Source organism: Tupaia chinensis, unplaced genomic scaffold (genome assembly GCF_000334495.1).
Source record: "Tupaia chinensis unplaced genomic scaffold, TupChi_1.0 Scaffold000248_1, whole genome shotgun sequence".
Lineage (NCBI taxonomy): Eukaryota > Metazoa > Chordata > Mammalia > Scandentia > Tupaiidae > Tupaia > Tupaia belangeri.
In genome coordinates, this window is record NW_006159726.1 from 612698 (window position 1) to 627099 (window position 14402).

Genomic DNA, 14402 nt, shown 5'->3' on the forward strand with positions numbered 1-14402 from the left:
GGTTTGGAAAGTTTTCTTCCAGGATTTCATGGAATAGATTATCAATGTTCTTATTAGTCTCTTCACCTTCTGGGATACCAATTATTGGGATGTTTGGATGTTTAATGGTATCTAGCATTTCTCAGATGTTATTCTAATTTTTTGAGGCTATTTCCTCAGTCTTCATGGTGAATTTTTTCTAGGGCAGAGAGTTTGTCTTCTACATCTGAGATTAGATCTTCTGTATGGCCTAATTTGCTTTTAATACTTTCAAAGGAGGTTTTAATTTTCTGTATTACAGCCTTCATCTCTAACAGTTCCATTTTTTATTTTTATTTATTTTATTTTTTTTTATGGTGAGTATTTTCTCTTTCAGATAGTGCAAGAACTTCCTCACTCCTGGAACTTGTGGGCTCTTTTCTCCTGCATATTCTGGAATTCATTGTCTCTCCTCTCATGCATCTGTTAGTTTTTTCACTATGAATATTCTAAATTCTTTATCTGACATTTTCACAAGTTCCATTGTACTGCCTGGATGAAGAGGAGTTATTCTTTTCCCTTGGGAGAGAGGTATTTTCTTGGTTTCTTATTGTTCTTGTGCCTCTGTGGTGATTTCTGTTCATCTGATGCGTTATATGTTTTTCCTAATTTCTTGAAGTTGAATCTGAGTGCTCAGAGACATGCAAGAGGAGGTGATCTGCAATCTCCCTGCAGTTCTGTTTTACTCCCTTTGTGCAGCAGATTCAGTGAGAATTGAGGAATATTCTGACCCTAATAGTATTCAGATGTTTGGCTACTGTTGACTTAGTTAGACCTGCCTAGACACTCAGTGTGTGGAGGCTGAGCATCAAAGTGATGAAGGTAAAAGGAAAAGGAAAAGAAAAAACAAAAACAAAACAAAGAAAAAAAAGGAAAAATGTTAAAAAAAATTTTTAAAGCAAAAAATGAAAACCGTATGGCACGGTTGTGTGCCATACAAAATAAATTGTTCACAGCTCAAGTGGAGAAGGCTGCTCAGAAGGCCTCTGCTTTTGCTCCTCCTAAATGAGAGGGAGTAAAGGTGAGAATTTGCAAGATAAAGGAAACTCTGAGAGTCAAGAAAATACCTTAAATTTTTTTAAAAAATTAAGAAAATTTAAGGAGAGAGGGAGACAGAGGGAAGGATATAGAGGGGCCCTACCACTCTCTAGATTTGGGTCTGGAGGGTGAAGTCTCAGAAAAACATCTTCAGTAGTCCTAATTAGTTCCTGCACATGATTCACCATTTTGCTCCATTCCTGGAGTGGAGTTTCTATCCTGGTGAATTGAAATGGTGTAGAGGAACAGACCTTGGTCTAGGTACAACAGATTTTCTTTGTCCTTACTAAGTTTTAGTAGATTTACTTTTTTTTCAAGAGTATTTATCAGAGTCTTTTTCATTAATTTTCCTAAAAGAGGCAATTTTTAAATTGTAGCTTGAAACAAAATGTTTCAGAAAGAGCATCAGAATAAAGCAATTAACTAGGGACAATGAAAATTAAAATGGCTATAGTTTGAGATCTGATTTTACCATAACCCCAAATGAACAAATTTGATAATTTCTGCGACAAACTACATTAGAACTATTTAGCATTACAAGTATGACTAACAACATACTAATACATAAGAGATATTTTAAGAATCTCATAAAATTTTGGAACATCCATTGACACAACTTTCCATACACAGAGGTCTAAACACCATTTTATATTTGACAATGTTTCCCATATAATTTCGGGTTTTTTAAAAAAACTTTATTTATTTATTTGATTCTTTTAAAAATTTGACCAGAAAGGGGACAGAGTGTGTGTGAGAGAGAGGAAGAGAGATGGAAAGTGAGAAAGCAAGCTGCCAGGTCCGGGATTTGAATCCCAGTTGGCCATATGGGAGTCCAGCACCTTTAACCACCACGCCACCCGCTGGCCCCTCCCATTATTTTCAACATGTTAGAAAGTCTAACCTGTCTTTCTTCCTTTCTTTCTTTTTTTAAATTGAGGCAATACTCAGCAATCTTTTCATTTTAGATTTAAACTGAGATTTGATTTTTCTAAAAGTGATTCCAAAGTGTTTCATTTCTCCCACATGCAAAGCATTTAACATTGGTATAAATACATTTTTTTTATCCATTTGGGTCACAATAACTTTTGTGATGTAAAAAAACATATTTGGAGGTATATATATATATATATATTTTCTTTTTGGAGAGTTTTTGCTATAGGGTGTGTGCACTCACCAGAAAGACAGAGAGAGACAGAGAGACAGAAAGTGAGAAATCAGCCCCCAGGGGAGATGGCCACACCACAATCCCTTCTCCTCCATTCTCCTCTCAGGATCTTGGGCATGCACACACACGTGCCCGGTGTGAATTTAAGCTACTGGGTCTGGGACTCGAATTGTGGTTGACACATGGGAGTCCAGTGACATAGCCATCACACTAACTGCTGGTCCCGGAGGTAGAATATTAAACATTAAGATATCAAATTTAGACTCTCCAAGGAAAGGAAAGTGAGTACATGACTAATCACTTGCACCAAAAACACTGAAAAAAGCATCTATCTAACATGTAGTTTTCATTAATTTACATTGGATTCTCTTGGTTGTTTTTGGTTCTCTTATGCCTGTCAGTTACTCTAGTTCTCCTGGTATAGCACTCACTTCAGTACTTCATGAAGAGCTGGTCTGGTGTTGGTAAATTCTTTCAGGTTTCGTTTATCTGAGAATGTTTATATCTTTTCTTCCCATTTGAAGGATAATCTTGTTGGGTATAGTAATCTTGGTTGAAATTATTTTTATTTTAACACTTTGAATATATCTTTGCATTCTTCCCTTGCTTGCATTATTTTCGCTGAGAGGTCCGATGTTAGCCTAATGGGATAAACTTTGTAAGTAATTTAGCATTTCTCTCTTGCTACTTTTAAAACATTATCTTAATCTGTGATTTTGGCCAATCTGGCTATGATGTGGTATGGAGATGATCTTCTTGGGTTGAATCTATTTGGGGTTAGATTTTCTTTATAAAGTTTACTTATTATTAGGTTGTCAGAAAAGTCATGACATATGTTTTCTATGTTTTTCCATGCAAAAATGCATCATGACCTTTCTGAAGACCCAATATTTTAAAGTTTACTTGATATTAGTTTCTTCATTGAGAGATAGAGAGAGAGAGAGAGAGAGAGAGAGAACATGAGGTCTCAATGCCACAATCCACTCCCAGCCTCACAGCCTCAGTCAGTCTTGGAACATGCACTTGCCTGGTGTATTCAGGGAGGTTTCCAGACATGAACCTAGAACCTCCCCATACAGGTAAGCCAAGCAGAGTGTTGTATTTTGCTACTGAGCCACAGTCCACTTCCTAGTAGATTTTCTTGAATAATGTTTTCTTATTTGCTGTATGTCCTTAAGCCCATTTCCAGAGGCATTGAACAATTGTTTTAAAAATTAAGTTTTACCCGTTGCTTTGAGGAAAGGTCTGTAGAGCTCTTCACATTGTCATGCAGGAAGTGGTAGTCCTTGCCTTTGGTTTTTACATTGGTACATGATTACTGGTTTTATGTATTTTCTTCTTTAGGCAAAAGTCAAGGCAATGAATTATATCAAGTGTGAAATAATACTATGGGCTCAATTACCTTGATAAACTGGTACATCAGTTGGAAACATTTTTCCATAAAAATGAAACTGTAATGAATGGGTTAACATGGAAAGAAATCCATGCCCAGAACATGATATCCATGTAATTGACTCACCTTGTCACTATAGGCTGCACTTTCTGTCTTTCTTTTTAAATATAATATGTATTGAAATATTAGAGTATTCGACTGAATTGAGTTAGTCATAATCATGCCAAATGTACCTACCAGGGAATAGTACTTTACAACAACTTCTGGTTCAGCACAAAGGTTAAAAAAAATCCAATCTCTTTACCTTCTATATAACCATCAAGTTTTGTATTCTTTTTTCCCCTTATTTTAGGATAAAAGTTTAGTGAGCAATTTTTATAATGACTTATTCCAGTTTAGTGAGCAATTTTTATAATGACCTGACTTATTCCATAGACTTTTTGAGCAGCCAATTTTGCAAATATGTTTTCAAGAAGAATTGATATTTAATAACATTGATTCTTTTCAGCTGTGATAATGACAAGGCAGTACTCCTGGACAGTGAGTTTTGAATAGTTCACAATAAGAGACTGAGATAGAACTTGAAGGGTTTGCCTAGTTTAGAGGCTTATAAAACCTACTCTGTGTTTACTCTATGTATGATCAAAATAGCTTTCTATTTTAGTTTTCTCTCCTTTTTTTCTTTTTTCTTTTTCTTTCTTTCTTTCTTTTTTTGAGAGAGAGAGATTGTTGCTGTCGGGACTGTGCTCTCACCAGAGAAACAGAGAGCCAGAAAGTGAGAAATCACCCTCCAGGGAAGATGGCCATGTCACAGTCCCTTTTACTCCCTTCTCCTCTTGGGATCTTGGGCATGCATGCACGCATGCCCTGTGTTAATTTTAAGCCATTGGGTCCAGGACTCAAACCACAGTAGACTACGTGGGAATCCAGCTATGTACTCCTTACACCATTTGCTGGTCCCAGTACTCTCTCCTCTTGACAAATCTATTTCTGAAGACTTCAACTAATACACAATTTTTAAAATCAAAGGGTAGAAATGAAAGTCAGGATTGTCATTTCTCTAGTTCTTTGGGAGCATTGTCCCATGGCATGAGGTCATGAATTAATTTATTACAGATGATTACTCTTCCATCCAAGTTATTATTGATCATATGTTTGAAAGTAAATACGAATCAAAGCATATGCAAGTGTTGCAACAATACTAGTAAGTTCAACAGAATAAAAAAAAAATCTCCAAAGATGATCTCCTCTGAGACATATCTTGGTAGAAATAAGGGAATGCATAGCTTTCTAAGACTGCACACATGAAATAATATATTGATGCCACTCTTTTTCCTGGGTAATCAGAACGCATGGATAAAGCAGGTAGAAGGCCTTTGTGCCAGTTACCTGATTGTTGATTTTGAGATTTCACTTTGACTCATCAAACTCTCTGGGGAATTTCTTCCAGAGTCAATGCATAGCTAAAAATAAGTAAAGAAAACAAATAAATTTTAGCACAGTGCTTAGTTTTTATTTTTATTATTTTTTATAAAATCAGTTCCTTATTGGAACAAAATCCCTGGTGAAGTAGTTAGCAGGCAACAAATGCTTCTGGAGACTTGTTTCCTTTCAAGGATTTTTTGTTGTTGTTGAAGCTTGAAAAACTTAAGATGTGTTTTTGAAAAAAAATAAATTGACAACAAATTTCAGTGTTTTAAAATTTGATTAAAATGCCAACTGATTTCTTCCAGGGATGGCTTAGTTTGTTTCAGTCTCCAGAGCAGTACTAATTTTCATTATTTGCAGTGCAAGCACTCATACTTACAGAGAATTATAGGCACGCAGTTATATTTAAAGTGAATATTATTTAAGTATTGAAGGGTATGGAATTATATTCATTGAAACATAATTAAAATACAGAGACATGTAATAATAAGTGGGTGGAAGTATGTACAATAATAATTCAAGGTAATCATTGTGTTATGATTGTGCTGCAGATTAGAGCAGAATATAATGAGGTCTCCATTTAATGAGAGTACTTTAATTCTGAACCAGATTAGAGGCAAAGGGTACTTCAGAGAATTGCCAGTTCCTATTCTTAACCATTGAAGCAGGTGAAAACGGTGTTCTGAAAACATTCTAATTTGAGTTTAGGAGTAGCTGGTGAGATGAGAGAGAGAATTCCAAACTCTTACTCTTTCTTGTGTATACAAAGGATAGAGTAGCTAGGCTAAGACTGTGCAAATAATTCCCGAATGGAGCACCCAAGTCTCTTCCAATCAATCCTCTTTTATCTCTCCTACCATAGGTCACTTATTCCTTCACAAGAACCACTGTTCTTGCTCAGTGTCCTCGGCTTTGGTACAGGAGATGGGATGAGCAGTTACTTTAAAATCTGCAATGCCAGGACCACTTGGTACCTTAAGGACTTGGTGAGGTCCAACCTTGGTGGTATGTATTGAACTGCAGCACTAGAATCGACATGGGTAACCACAGATTCAGATCCCTTGTCTGGTTGACCTGGAACACACTGAAGGGTGGATAAGGGTGAGAAAGATCTGATCCTGATGAGTTGGAAGACTAGGTGAAAGAGATCATGGTGTGTTCAGACCCTGTTGAGGGTACATTTGCTCTCTTTCTCTCTCATGAACACACATGTGTGTGCATATACATGATCTCTATCATGAATAAAATAAGCTTTTAAAAAGCTAAAAAAGTAAAAAAAAAAGACGGGGGTGGCCAGGAGGTGGCATAAAGGCTAAAGAGGCTGGAACCCACATGGCCAACTGTGTAGTTGGCGTCCTAGACTTGGTGACTTGAAAATCATGCTGGGCGTGTGTGTCTGTGTGTGTGTGTGTGTGTGTGTGCCCAAAATCCCAAGAGGAGAATGGAGGAGAAGGGACAGACCATCCACCTTTCCCTCTCTCTTTCCTTCCTTTCACTCCCCCAAAAATACATGCCCCTAAAAGCAAAAACTGAAAAAAAAAAAAAAACCTTATTATTATTTTTTTTTGGAGAGGTTTTCGCTACAGGGCGCGTGCGTTCGCCAGACAGACAGAGAGAGGCAGAGAGACAGAAAGCGAGAAATCACCCCCCAGAGGGGATGGTCACACCGCAATCCCTTCTCCTCCATTCTCCTCTAGGGATCTTGGGCACGCATGTACACGTGCCCGGCGTGAGTTTTAAGCCACCAGGTCTGGGACGCGAACTGCAGTCGACTACGTGGGAGTCCAGCGACATAGCCATTACGCTAACTGCTGGTTCTCCCCCCACCAAAAAAAAAACTTTTAAAAGGACGACTTAATGAGATGAAAGCCCAAGAACTAGGGAGTTAGCTAGAGTTCTGAGTTGCTCTGTGTTAGACCACCTTAACCCTACATCTGACCATACCCTCTGATTTCCAAGAAACCTTAAATTCTGACTTCTAGTTTTTTGTTTGTTTATTTGTTTTGGTCACCATATCTATACTATCAGCAGCCCCCTAGAAAAGCTTTCAGGGTCCTCTTGTAAGAGACAATGAAACCTTGTCTAAATTAGTACCCAGAAAGTTTCTGACACTTCCTACCTCTAGAGGATGGCTCTGCCATCCCTGAAATGCCCAGAGGCCAAACCCATTTTCCCTCTTAATTCCCTAACAAGAGCAGCTTCCCAAACCCTCCTTCTGTGGGAAAACTTAGGCTTCAAAAGTCACTTCTGCCCCTGGATTCCTGTCATTCTGATTGTCTGTGGGACTCACAGAACAATTTGTAGATGGATACTGAAGTAATACATCACATACTTGTCTTCTCAATAATATTGTAAGCTCTCTGTGAGAATTCTCCTAAGGCTCTTTGTATCCTCAATAAATAGCAGGGTGTTGATTGCCTGAAGGTCATTCTACAGTGTAGCTGTTAAGTATGTAGGCTCAGTCTGTCTGAGATTCATTGCAAAGGGAAATATTGACTGGGAGATACCACCTTAACCAAAGTGATCAATGCTAACATCACATGTAATGGGATGAACTGGCATTACGTTCTTCCTGATATGCTGCCAAGATAAGGACAGAGCATAAGTTTTGTGGTACTCTTGCAAAAATAGGTAACTTGAATCTAAACCTGGATGACTGGACAATCAAATTGAGAGGTATTCTACCAAATAATTTGTCTGTACTCTACAACCATATCAGGATCATGAAAGACAAAGGAAGACTGAGAAAATGTTTAAATTAAGAGAGTACAGCCATGTGACCACTTAATGTGTTGTATGATCACAGATTTGATTCTGCACCAGAAGATTTTTTACTATAAGATATAATTGGAAGAATTAATAGAATCTAAATAAGGTCTAAAGATGTGATAATAGCATTGTTTTGATGTTAGTTGATAGTACAGTGACAGACATATTGTGTTTATGTAAGAGAATGTCCTTATATTTAAAAAGACATACTGGGGACCAGAAGATGGCATGATGGTTACTTCTCTGGACTCCCTTGTAGTCCACCATGGTTTGAATCTGAGACCTGACAACTTCAAACTCACGCCGGGTACACGTGCGTGTGTGTCCAAAATTCCAAGAGGAGAATGGAGGAGAAGGGATGGAAATGTGGCCATCCCTCGGGGGGGTGATTTCTCACTTTCTGTCTCTCTGTCTCTCTGGCAAGCACACGTGCTCTATAACAAAACTCTCATAAAAAAATGAAAAAATGAAAAACACGCTGAAGTATTGTATTTAGGGGTAAAGAAGCTTCATGCCTGTAATCTATTCTCAAATAGTTGAAAAAAGAGGTTGAATATATATATGTATATATGTGTTAATATATATAAAATAGATGTATGTAATATGCTATACATACATGTATGTATTATACAAGTATGTAATATGCTATATACACAAACACAAAGAGATGAATAAAGAGGTTACAGAAAAATACTAATATTTGGATTATCTGAGTACAGGGCATAAGTTTTCAATACTATTCTTTCCATTTTAATCTGAAATTATGTCAAAATAAGAGTTTTATTTGTTTTTGTTATTGTTTGTGTTATGCACTCTGGCATTTGCTGCCCTGTATTAAAATCCCAGCTTTGTCACTTACTAGTTTTATGGCCATAGGCAAGTTACTTAACCTCTTATTGTGATCAGTTTCCTCATCTGTTTTATGAGGATAATAATAGCATGAATGTGAGCAGGCTGTTGTGAGAATTAAGCACTGTAAAATGCTCAACATGATGCCTGGCTCAGAATGTTAGCTACATTAGATGGTCCAGGCGGTATTTCCTGTTGCCCGTAATAAGGATGATGTGGGAGAGTTAGAAATTTCTGGGTTCAGGGGGGTCACATCTTATGTTATGAGTCTTTTGTTTATTTACAAGGGGCTTAACTAGCTGCTATGACCACTAGAAGCATGTAGAGGGATCTTATCCCTAATTTTTAAGATCAAAAGCATGGATTAAAGAGGGTTTAGGTAGCTGTTGACCCCAATCCAGGGCTCAAACACAATAGATTGGTCACTTCAGAGGTAGGTGACCTATCAGGCCCATTAGAACTCCTTCAGGCTCATTCCCAGAATGAACTTTAACACATTGCTTGGTGTATCACATGCGCTTTAGACCAGATGCAGAAATCTGTCCTCTGCTCTTACTCACAAGGGCTCAAATCTCAACAAAGAGTTGTTCTGACTATCTGAGAATCAATTTGTTTCATTGACCCTGAGTTCTAAATTCAGAATGATGTCTATGTACAAAAGAGAGGAATAATTAGAGAAATATTGAGACCAAGTCCCTTACTTTACCAAAGAGGAAACTGAGGCCCAGAAAGTTGAAGAGATATGTTTGAGATCACTCAGTGGGTTTTAGCAAGGAGAGGACTAGAACAAGTTTCCTAATTTTTTCTTTTTAGAGAATTCTTTTGCTATAGGACATGTGAACTCACCAGAGACACAAAGAAAGACACACAGAGAGAGAAAGTGAGAAACATCCCCCCCCCACCACCATGGGTAGTGGGATGGCCACACTGTAATCCCTTCTCCTCCATTCTCCTCTCAGGATTTTGGGCACGCATGCACATGCGCCTGGCATGAGTTTTAAGCCACTGGGTCTGCGACTTGAACTGCGGTCAACTATGTGGGAGTTTAGCACCTTAACCACTATTCCACCTGTTGACCCCAAGTTTCCTAACTCTTGTGTTACACATTCCACTTGGCCACATTGCTTTGCAGTGTTGTAATTGGTAGTGTTGAGGAACTCTGAGAGAAGCAGGTATGAGGGAACAACAGGAATAGGCAGCAATGCTCCTTCATCACAGTTCGTGCAGTCAGAAATAAAGGCTTCTCTGCTGAAACACCATATTTGAGGATCCCATGTCACAGTGACACAGGAAAAGGAAGACAGTAATTCTTGCCAACACTTGGACAGTAGTTCTCTTTTAGGTCCAGGTGGTGAACCTAACATTTCTTCTAATCTGGTTGTGTTTCTACTTCATTGACCACAATAAAGTGTTTGGATTTTATTACACAGTTTGCTCCCCTGATTTTTATATCCTCTTCTTATTTCTTAATCAAGACGCTTATTGCCACTTTCTCTGGCCCAAGTTTTTGTCATTGCAGATTGCAATCCACAGAATGCTTCAGCAATCTTTCTTGTTTCTGCTTTACTCTGACCATCTTGGACTTAATACATTAAGTGCAGCTTTGGTGTGTGTGAAGTTAACAACTGATCTTAACTAATTCATACAATAGAGGACTACCATAGGAAGAAAAATCAGAGTATACTGTTGTTATTAACCAATAAGCCTATTTTCAAAACAACTTGAGTGTAGACTTAAAAAACCATAGACTTGGGAACCAGCAGTTAGCGTAATGGCTATGTCGCTGGACTCCCACGTAGTGGACCGCAGTTCGCGTCCCAGACCTGGTGGCTTAAAACTCACTCCAGGTGTGTGTGCGTGCGTGTCCAAGATCCCGAGAGGAGAATGGAGGAGAAGGGATTGCGGCAGGCCATCCCCCTTGGGGGGTGATTTCTTGCTTTCTGTCTCTATGTCTCTCTCTGTCTGGCGAGCGCACGTGCCCTATAGCGAAAACCTCTCCAAAAACAAACAAACAAACAAACAAAAAAACCATAGATTTGGGTCCTCCAGATGGCATAATGGTTACATCGCTGGACTCCCATGAACTCCCATGTAGTTGATGGTGGTTTGAGTCCTGGACCCAGCACCTTAAAACTCACCCTAGACACATGAGCATGCTTGACCAAAATCCCGAAGGGAGAATGGAGAAAGGATTGTGGAATGGCCATCCCCCCGGGAGGTTATTTTTTGCTTTCTGTCTCTCTGTCTCTCTGGTGCATGCACTTGCCTTATAGCAAAAGCTTCTCTCAAAAATAATAAGTAAGTAACATAGACTCTTGGGCCTGCCCTGTAGTGCCAAGATTAATCACTGTGTGTTGGGAGCTGGATCCCACATGGCTGACTGCAGCACAGTCTTCACCCCAGTGGCTTGGAAAACATACTGGGCACAGGTATGTGAATGCCCATAATCCTGCCGGGAAGGAGAGGTGAAAGAAATGATATTGCAGCATCAAGCCCCTTTGAGGAGGTGCTTTCTCTTTTGCGTGCATGTACCCTCTGGGGGGGAAAAATAAATAAACCCAGAGACTCTTGAAGGCAGACTTTTTTTTAAGAGCTCATACCACCCAGTGAGGGAGTTCTTTACTGCCTCTGACACCCCCAAAATAGGAGCAATCAATTTTCATTAAGCCTCCCCCGCAAGGAAGGAGATACAATTAACATAGAAAATGAAACAACTGGGAGTCTGGAAGGATTGTTTTTCCTTTTCAGTATATGGTTGTGATTTTGAGGAAGGGTCTCAAGGTTGAAGAGTTAAGAGAGAAACTGATGGCAACTAAACTCTAGAGTACAGCAGATTTCTTGAATATACTGTGAAGTTTGTGTTATTTGCTTGGCAAGGTGTTAAGACATGTTTTAGAATCTTACATAGGCATTCAATGCAGACAAGCATTTTCACTTCAAAGCACAAACACACACACACACACACACACACACACATACACACAGTCATGCATGGCGTAGTGATGGGAATATATATATATATATATTTTTTTTTTTTTTGAGAGATTTTTGCTGTAGGGTGCTGGAGACACAGAGACAAAGTGAGAAATCACACACCAGAGGGTTGCCAGACAGAAAGAGAGAGACAGGGAGACAGAAAGTGAGAAATCACCCCCAGGGAGGATGGTCACACTGCAATCCCTTCTCCTCCATTCTCCTCTTGGCGTGAGTTTTAAGCCACCGGGTCCAGGATGCGAACCGCGGTTGACTACGTGGGAGTCCAGCAACATAGCCATTACGCTAACTGCTGGTTCCCAATATTCTGAAATCTTTATCTGACATATTCTCAAGTTCCCTCGAACTGTCTGTGGATGGTGAGGGATTGTTCTTTTCCCTTGAGGAAGAGATATTTTCTTAGTTTCTCATGTTTTTTGTGCCTCTGTGGTGGTTTCTGGCCATCTGATAGATTATACATTTCTTCCTAATTTCTTGAAGTTAAATCTGAACATTCAGATGCATGCAAGAGTAGGTGATCTGCAATCTCTCCGCAGTTCTGTTTCCCTGACACTCACCAAGCAACCTGCACTTTTGTTGTTGGAACTGGATATTACAAAGGCCTCCCAGTTTCTAGAATACAGGTGCACCTGGGCTGAGCTGTGGGAATTCAACGGAGAGTTTAGAAGCGTTTGAGAAGAGGTGATCCGTGCTCTCTCTGCAGCTCTGTCCTACTCCCTGCTGCTCACTCTGCAGTCTCTCTTCTCTGATTTTCAGTCATTTGGTGGTATATTCATATTTGGCTAATTTGTTGGAGAAGGTTTCTGTAACTCTAAGCTCATGCACTTCCCTTTAGTGTGAGGTACTTCTGTGCCAATTTCTCTCCTCTACTGTGTTTTGCAATGTGGTATTCACAGAGAGAGAAATTTGAATTCAGGCTTATGAAGAGGAGTTTCTCCCATTCTGCAGCTCTAAGCCTAGCCGAATTCAGAGGTTTGGTTACTGTGCACATAAACATGTATGTACACTCACTGGGTGGAAGTTGAGCAGAAAAATGATATAGTAAGATAGGAGAAGAAGAGAATACAAGTAGACAAAAGAAAATAAAAAATAAAAATAAAGAAACAAAAGAAAATAGACAGAAAAATTAAAAAAAAAACCCAAAACAAAAAACAATGCACCATGCTTGCATGGTGAGAAAAATGAGCAAAGTTCCTCAGATTTAGATGTCTCCCTGCAACACACTTGTCCTATGTAGGGAAAAAAAAAAGAGAGAAAAGAATTAGCAAAGAAAGGTGTTTTTTTTTGAGGTTTTTGCCATAGGACGCTTGTGCTCGCCAGACAGACACAGAGAGACAGAGAGACAGAAAGTGAGAAATCACACCCCAGGGGGGATGGCCATGCCACAATCCCTTCTCCTCCATTCTCCTCTTGGGATCTTGGGCACGCACGCACATGCACCTGGCATGAGTTTTAAGCCACTGGGTCTGGGATGCAAGCCGTGGTCGACTACGTGGGAGTCCAGCAACATAGCCATTACACTAACTGCTGGTCCCAGCAAAGAAAGTTTTTTAAAAAAGGATTTTAAAAAAAGGTGAGAGAGAGAGAAAAACAAAAAAAAAGGAAAAAAAAAACCCCTAAGAATGTAGAAAAAAAGTTTTGTTTTCCTCCTACCTTTCTAGGTATGAAAAGGGGAGTTTAGTTGGTAGAGGGAGACTGAAACTCAGGGCTGTTAGGTTCTCACGTTGGTCCCAGAAATGAGCAGAGCACCTCAGATATAGATGTCTTCCATGATGCCCTTGACCTACGTAGGGACTAACTTTCTTACTTTGTAAGCTTAAAAATTTTAAACTTTTTGAAAAATCCACTATGAAGACTGAGAAAATTGCCCCCCCAAATGAGAATAATATAGGAGAAATACTAGATACCATAAAAGATCCAAACATCTGGATAATTGGAATCCCAAAGGCAAAGAGATTCATAAGGGCATTGATAATCTATTCCATGAAATCCTGCAAGAAAACCTTCCAAACCTAGAGAGGCACTCAAAGATCCAGTCCTAAGAAATGCAAAGGACCCCAAATAGAATCAACCCAAGGAGATCTTCTTCAAGACACATTATAGCCAGATTGACCAAAACCACAGACAAAGATACTAAGATTGGCAAGAGAAAAACATCAAGTTGCCTATAAAGGATATTCCACCAGGCTAACAGCAGACCTCTCATCAGAAACAATGTGAGCGAGGAAAGAATGGGAAAATATATTCAAAGTGTTAAGGGAAAAGCAATTTCAGCCAAGAATACTGTACCCAGCAAGATTATCCTTCATGTGGAAAGAAAAGACAAGAACATTTTCAGATAAACATAACCTGAAAGAATTTACCAGCACCAGACCAGATCTCCAGGTTCTCAAGGGGGGTGCTATATCAGGAAAATTAAATACAGTCACACAGAAATAAGAGTTCAAAAACTAAGAAAATGGCCAACTTAATCGTAGGGACAAGTCTGCAGTTGAATATTATATCCCAGAATTTAATTGGGAAGATTGAACCACAACAGAAGATAGATTAAGTACATGAGACTGAACTGGTGAAATACAATTTTATGACTTTTGACTAAAACATTGCTGATTTTCTAAGCTTTGTTTTCCAATTTTAAGGATTTGTGTCCTGTCTTTAGCTGTCAATAGGTTCATGTACCTACTATTTGAACAGAGTACTAACCTGTTTCTAGGCTTTAAGTTTCAAGGAAATATCCTTACCAGTTCA

General features: G+C 39.0%; 1 pseudogene; it reads right to left on the bottom strand.

Moving 5' to 3' along the window:
* Nucleotides 1-10024, bottom strand: part of LOC102488087 (cyclin-dependent kinase 1-like) — a 66243-nt pseudogene extending 56219 nt beyond the window's left edge.
* Nucleotides 10025-14402: the final 4378 nt, after the last annotated feature.